We start from the raw sequence: 7,198 nt of genomic DNA, 5'->3' as shown, positions 1-7,198 counted from the left end.
TCCTTCTGGAAGGTGCCTTTGCATAGGTAGTGTGGAAAGGGATGCAATGCTTTTCGTTGAGTTTCATCCCAAACAGATCCGTAATGCAGCTCTGTGTTCTGTGCAGGCACACCAAGATAAACTCAACTGCTGCTGGAGGACCATCAACATGGTGAAAGACTCTTTATGGCCTGCCCAAAACCCATCGGTCTTCCAGTGCAAAGAGCTGTCCACGACTGAGTGTTGCAGACAGGCACATTCCAATGTCCAGGACTAATGTGTTGAGGGATATATTAAACCTTGTGGCAGCCTCTGCAAGGGCTGGAAACTCTTTCGAGTCATCAACAGTCACAGATTGCAACTCTTTTGAGTACAATCACAGTTCTTGGTTTCCTGGAGTGGACGTGAACCCACAATCCTCTGATTCAAAGGCGAGGGTGCTATGAACTGAGCCACAGCTGACACCTCGTGCAAGGGCTGGAAGGGGTACCGAGATAGATAGGTTCTTGATTGGTAAGAGGATCAAAGGTTACAGGGAGAAGGCGGGAGAATGGGGTTGAGAAACTTATCAGCCATGATTGAATGGCGGAGCAGACTCGATGGGCCGAATGGCCTAATTTCTGCTCCTATGTCTTATGGTCTTATGGTCTATGGGAAAGGCCAGTCTAAGGTTTCCTACCATAGTGCACCAAGGGGTTGGAAGCTGAGTAAAATCCCTTGGAAAGTATGCACCAGAAAATCTTTGACTTGAAACATATATTGTAAATTTTTCCAGTGTAGTGAGGCACCTCAGAATGCCACACATTGTATTGGAAGAAACTGAAATATATTGCACTTCATGCCATGTCAAGTTTTAACTGTTATGCAATGTACTTTTACAAATTTTACAAATAAAGTATGTTTTTGAAAAAAAAATCTGTTCCTATCAGTTTAATATCTGATATGTCCATTACCTGAGGACCATATATTGGAATGGAGAGATGAAAAGGGGCTTGCTCAGGCCAACTCTTACACATCTACCCAGTATCGCAGTACCTCTAGGAATGGTTCTCTGTTCTTTTGGAGGATTTTTAAAATAAAAAATAGCTTCACTCAAAACAAAAGCAAGCCTGCTGGGAATCTCAAATAATCTCTGGCCGGGGTTTTACGTCCCTGCCGCGGGGCATGCTGCGGGCCAGCCAAATGTCCAGTGACTTTCAGCAGGACCGGAAGATCCCAGCAGCGGGTGTGGCCAGAAAATCCCGGCCTCGGTCTTCACTTTACTTCCTTTCTCTTTGCAGCTTTCACTTTTTACTCCCCCTTTTCTCTTGTTTTTGCTTTCCCACGGCAGCTTTTCATCATTCTGCCATTCACACCTCCTCTAGGCACCTTTTCATCATTCTGCCATTCACACCTCCTCTAGGCACATCTTTTCTGTCTTCATTTGTCCCATTACCACTCCCTTTGTCTCTGTGCCAACAACTCTTTTTGCCATGTAACCTCTCCTGTTTTCAGCTCCCTCACATACCTTCCCTTTTGTTCTTTCTCCACCCTCTCAGGGACAGGATTCCATTTAAAGCCTGTCATTGAGCATGCACCAGAGAATCTTTGACATGAAACGCAGATATCAATTGTAAATATATCTTGTAATTGTAAGTGTAGTAGGACGCCTCAGAATGGTACACACTGTACTGAATTGAAATTGAACTATACTGCACTCTATTTAATGTCAAATTCAAACTGTTATGTAATTTACTTTTGCAAATGTTATGGATAAAGAATACTTTTGGTGTAAAGAAATGCACCATATGGACTCCTACTCTAATACACTGTTCCACGGGAACTCAAAGCTATGGTGTTCTTTAGTCCCCTCAGCATCTTTCTTCTTTCATTGTATGTGCTGTTTGAAAGAAACAAGTTTGCCGTCACCTGATTATCGCTTCCTGATTTACTCATCATATCAGCAGCTCTCTGTAAAAAAAGCTTTGCATTTACACAGCACCTTTCACAACTTCAGGATGTCCCAAACTGCTTTATAAACAATTAAGTATGTTTGAAGTGTAGCCACTGTTGCAGTGTAGAAAATGTGGTAGCTAATTTGCGCACAACAAGCTCCCCAGCAATGAGCTAATGAAAATATATGGGCCGAATTTTTCGTCCCGCGGACGGGCGTGCACCTGACCCGAATGGGAGTAATGTGCGATGACGTTGGGTGAGCGTCCCAACGTCATTGCGCATTCGCATAATATTTTTCTCGACGGGGCACGTGGGTACTGGAGCAGCGCCCGCCATTAATTAACAGGCCTGTTAAGGCCCTTAGCAGTCCAATTGTCTGTGATTTTCCATTGCCCGTGCAATTTTCTGCTCATCGCATGGGCAAAACAGGCAAGCGGCCAGCCAACATTTTCACAAACCTCATCTATGGATGGAATAAAAAGGGTCAGCAGCATTGCCAGTAGTAGTGAGGAGTTTGAGTTAGTTTGCGGCTGGTTGCTCATTCCTCATTTCTGTTCGGAGCTTCATTCTTAGCATTTCTAGGCCTCATTGATGTCTGCCAGGCCCCCGGAGGATTCAGACCGTGTGGACCCTTCCAGATATCAGACAGCCTTCCTTTACCCTGGTAATGGGGATTGTGGTCTCTGCTGGGGGAACCTCCTCCTTTGAGGAAGAGAGGGCCATAAGGAAGAGGAGGCCACGTGTCCCTATTCAGCTTCCAGGCAAGGGACCTGTGGGAGGAGAGGCGCAGGCACAAGGTGGGCCAGCAGGTAGTCCAAGGCGGAAGGTGCCACAGAAGACGCCACTATCCGGCTGCCAGGGTTTACAGACAGCGATGCAGCTACCTCAATATGTCTCAGATGCAATGCTGAAGGAGGCTCCGTCTCTCCAGGGAGACCGTGACCCCCGTTTGCCTGATGATTGGCCATGAGATCATCTCCGACTATGTGCGTGGACACCCCATGCCAGTAGCTCTGAAGGTCAGTGACCCTCAGCTTCTATGCCTCTGGCTCTTTCCAGGGCTTAGTCGGGAATCTGTGTGGGGTCTCCCAATCAGCTGTCCACAGTTGCATCAAGCCAGTGACAGAAGCTCTGTACAGGTGGGTACTGACACTTATTCATTATCGTATGGACGGGGCCAACCAGGCAGAACTCCGGGGCATCTTGCTCGAACTTGGAGAGCATCAGCAGGTTGGGCGGGCCTCCGCCTGTACGTGCCTACTTGGCTTGGTTATGACTTGTCTTCTCCTGAAAGGACAGAGGAGCATTGGTTAGTCCACCTGCAGCGCCAATGCAGCCTGGCCAACCCCAGCTGAGGAACACCTCACAGGGCACATCCCAGTCATAGCCCTTGAGCCACAAGGCACTCTGTCCAAGCAGCCAGGACTCATCCCCTTGGCTTGCTCCAGCATGATTGACAGTTGGCACTCAGACCCCTGAGGGGGATGGCCACACCTTAAAACTTCTGCACATTGTTACTCACAATAAGAGGTTGTGGTAGAAGAATTAATCCAGGCTGGTCTCTTAGTTAAAGCTGGTTTATTTCCAAGACAACTCCTCAATACTACTAACTTCCTAACAGCTACCACACAAAGTGTTCCAGCTGTATCTTTTTATTCTATTTAGATGGGATAATTAATGCCCATCATCTGTTTAACTAACAATTGGTTTTAACAAGATGATTGCCATATTAACAGACACCACTGTTTGAACACCCTTTTTTTAAACAAACAGAAGGAAATAATGTCATGTATTTCCACGTCTTTAATTCCCTAATTTCTTTTACCACATATATATACACACAATTATAAGACAAAAACAATTTTTTCACTGCATCATTATAAGACATCCCTCTTCCAACACATTTAATAATTTTTTAAGAGCAGGCACTTCTTTTTGTAAAACAGTCTGATAGTTGGTGACTTGTGTCTACCCATTTTATCTTAGAGATCTCTTTTCTTTTTAACATTTCCTTTATGCTGGCTAGGTCTATTCGTAGCCTGTTTTCCGTGACACTTTGTGTTTGTCCCAAACAGACCGGTTATCAACATAACATTCTATGGGCAAACTTTTCCCACATTGCCCGTTATATAATATTTCTGTCAATATATTGGACAAGTAAACCCCCCATATCTAATGCCTCTACTAAGGCTAACGTTTCAGCAGCTTAGATGCTTTTCACTATCCTTTTTATTTTCTTGGCCTCCCAAGCCAGTGGGCAACATTTATCGTTCTTTCCCACCAAGAATATGATGAACCCTGCTGTGCTAGAGTACCCATCTGGAAGATTGGCATGTGAAGCATCACTAAAAATGACCAACCTCATATCTTCTGGATCACCCAAGGCTGGAAACTTGAAGACACATCTCTTAGAATTTAATTTTTTAAGTGTCTTATTTGATCTTAGAACTTGCTCAACTGTAGCATGTTTCATCATGGTACTCCACTCCAACACATCATAACTAGCGTCAGGTCTAGTCCGAATGCACAACCAGTTCAACTGCCCAATCAAACTTCCCAACTGTTCCATTTCTTCCTTGGTAGCAGGATCCTCTTTTTGTGAGGATCTACCACGAGTTATTGGGATATGATTAACATTTTCTAGATAAGATTGTTGATTCAATGTCACTCCTAACTTGCTCTGCTTAAATGCCTAAGCCTATGTATTTACAGGCCCCTGAAGCCGTACTTCCAACCTGGAATTCCTCCTTTATCTTCTCGATTACCCGTTGTTCAAATTCTACAAATCCTCCCCACAGGAAATCATCAATGTGCATGATAACGATTCCAGCTAGTTTCTACTTATGGTGCCAGTAGAACATTGCGGGGTCTGCCTTTAACTGACAGCAACCTATTTTCAGCAAGACAGAAAAATACCATACTCTTGATGCATCATTCATCCCATAAACATACTTATTCAATTTCCATAGCTTTCCTTCTACATCCCCAACTTCTTTGGGTGATTTCAAAAAAACTTCCCTTTGAAACTTCTCCCCCTGTAAAAACGCAACCTTTATATCAATCGATTTGCACTCCCAGGAATAGGATGCCAAAATAGCTAAAAAAAATCTTCAAACTCACTTTCCCCGAAGCAGGTGAGTCCACTCTGACATCCTGATCTCCTAGTCTCTCTCCAAAGCCTTGGGCTACTAATCTCGCTTTGGCCTCTTATGTGCTGTCTGGGAGTGCCTTTTCTGTATAGATTCATCTGAGAGATAAAGCTGGCTGTCCTCAGTCAGGTATTTCAGAATATATCCCAAATTCCTTCCAACTTTCTAACTCTTTCATTTTGGCTTCCTTTATCAGCTAACTTTCCAACTTATTAGCAGCTACTAGAATCTCTCAGTCATAAGGACTTTTACTTCTTTTGAGATTGCTAGCTTGCTCTCTGGTCCTCCTTGTTAAGCTACGACCTCTACTCACATTCCTCTCCCTTTCTGGACTTTTACGATATGATCGTTCTCCCATGCGAACAGAACTCCGTTCGCAAGTCCGTGTTCTTTTTCTAGGGTCATTACCACTTTCTGGTCCACTGTCAGAACTCATACTGCCCTTTCTGGGTTTCCAGATCTTTACCTCGGTTTGCCAATCGATAGGTCTTGTCTCCTGTCCTTTATCCTGCACATTTAGCCAATGTTTGTATTTACCAGTGGCCTTTCCTGCTCTCCCTATGATGGTGGCATCCCTCCACACACTGGTTCATTCTGGCATGTATGTTACCTTTGTTCCTACTTTGGGTAATTGCCCTTTTGGACGAATAGCGCTATCCTGTACCTCAGTATTACTTTGTTCATAGTCAGTCAACCCTGTATCTGCTGTCGTCTGCTCCTCATAACTACCCAGTGAATGTGTATGTGAAGTGCATGGTGCAACCTTGCATTCTATGTCCCGTTCAGAACCTGTAAATGTATAGTCAGTACCAATTAACTGTGAAGAACGTACCCTAACAGTTTGATTACCATGTTGCACAATTACTACTTTCCCATCACTCCCTACAACCTTGCCAGGTCCTTTCCACTCTTTCTGGCCTTCCCTTTCATAATATACCATGTCTCCTTGTCTAAACTGTATTCCTGATGGTCTTTTGCAGTGCTGTAGGGCCCGCCGAATTTTCTCCAAAACCTCAGCTTTAATGAAAGCTTTTCTGCCTGCATGCAAAGCATTCAGATGAGCAGAAAAGGTGGAGCTAATGCTTGTCCCTTCTAGGGCAGGGGGAGCATCTGACAACACCAAAGGTAACTTCAGATTTCTTCCGTACGCCAACTGATATGGACTGTACCCCCCAACCATTTTCAGAGAGTTCTTTGCGTGCACCGCCCATGCGAGCGCCGTTTTCAGTTTACAACCTGGTTGATCAGCTAATATTTTATGCAACATGTCATCTATTACCGCATGGTTTCTTTCACAAAGATCATTACTAAACGGGCTCTCAGCTGCAGTGTGCATAACTATCATGTCTAAATTTTCACACATCTCTAAATTCCTCATTGACGAATTCCCCACCATTTACTGTGAGGAACTTCGTTGGTGTTCCTAATCCTGTTCCTACCCATTTCTCCATGACTATAGACAATGGTCCTTTTGTCTTTACCATATATCACAGTGGATAGGCTAAATCTGGTTGCCATATCTATGAAGTGTAGTAAAAAAATATCCCTTTCCTTGTCCCAAACTTTCAAGTCTATTGCCACTGCATCGTTAAACTCCCTGGCTAGTGGCAAGCTCACAACAGGTCACGGTGGTGTCTCGAGATATTTAAGGCAAATTTCACACTGAGCAGTGATTTGTTCAACAAGATCATCATATCCTTTATCAATCACTCCTGCATTTCGAAGCAAAATCTTCAGTTTCTGTGGCGCCGGATGTGCAAACTGTCTATGTAATTTCCAAATCATCTTCTTTTTGTACACCTAATTCTCATTCTCAGCAGTTAACAAAACTTCATGAACTTTTTTATGAGATATCTCTGGCTTCCTTAGTGGCAAGCAGTAATGGCCTGACCGAGTAAAATGGAGATCCACATTTTTCCCAATCACGACTGCTCTATCATTCTTCATATCTAGCGTCATCTGAGCCTTCTTCATTGCAGATCAACTCAACAATAGCAGTATCTCGCTAGAAACCACAACAGTACTGATAAAAGATTGATCTGTGCTTTCTTACAAGGGAGGACTACCCGTTTGGAGGATGTTAATGTATTGTCATCTCCGAACTTGAAGCAAGTAGAGCTTTCATACTCCTTGAC

At 44.0% G+C, this 7,198-nt stretch overlaps 1 pseudogene; it reads left to right on the top strand.

Moving 5' to 3' along the window:
* The first annotated feature begins 876 nt into the window (after window positions 1–876).
* On the top strand, window positions 877–1,036 carry LOC144681228 (U2 spliceosomal RNA; annotated as a pseudogene).
* Window positions 1,037–7,198: the final 6,162 nt, after the last annotated feature.

The sequence above is a fragment of the Cetorhinus maximus genome, chromosome 5 (genome assembly GCF_964194155.1).
Source record: "Cetorhinus maximus chromosome 5, sCetMax3.hap1.1, whole genome shotgun sequence".
Classification (NCBI taxonomy): Eukaryota; Metazoa; Chordata; class Chondrichthyes; order Lamniformes; family Cetorhinidae; genus Cetorhinus; species Cetorhinus maximus.
This window is presented reverse-complemented; position numbering and strand designations above follow the sequence as displayed.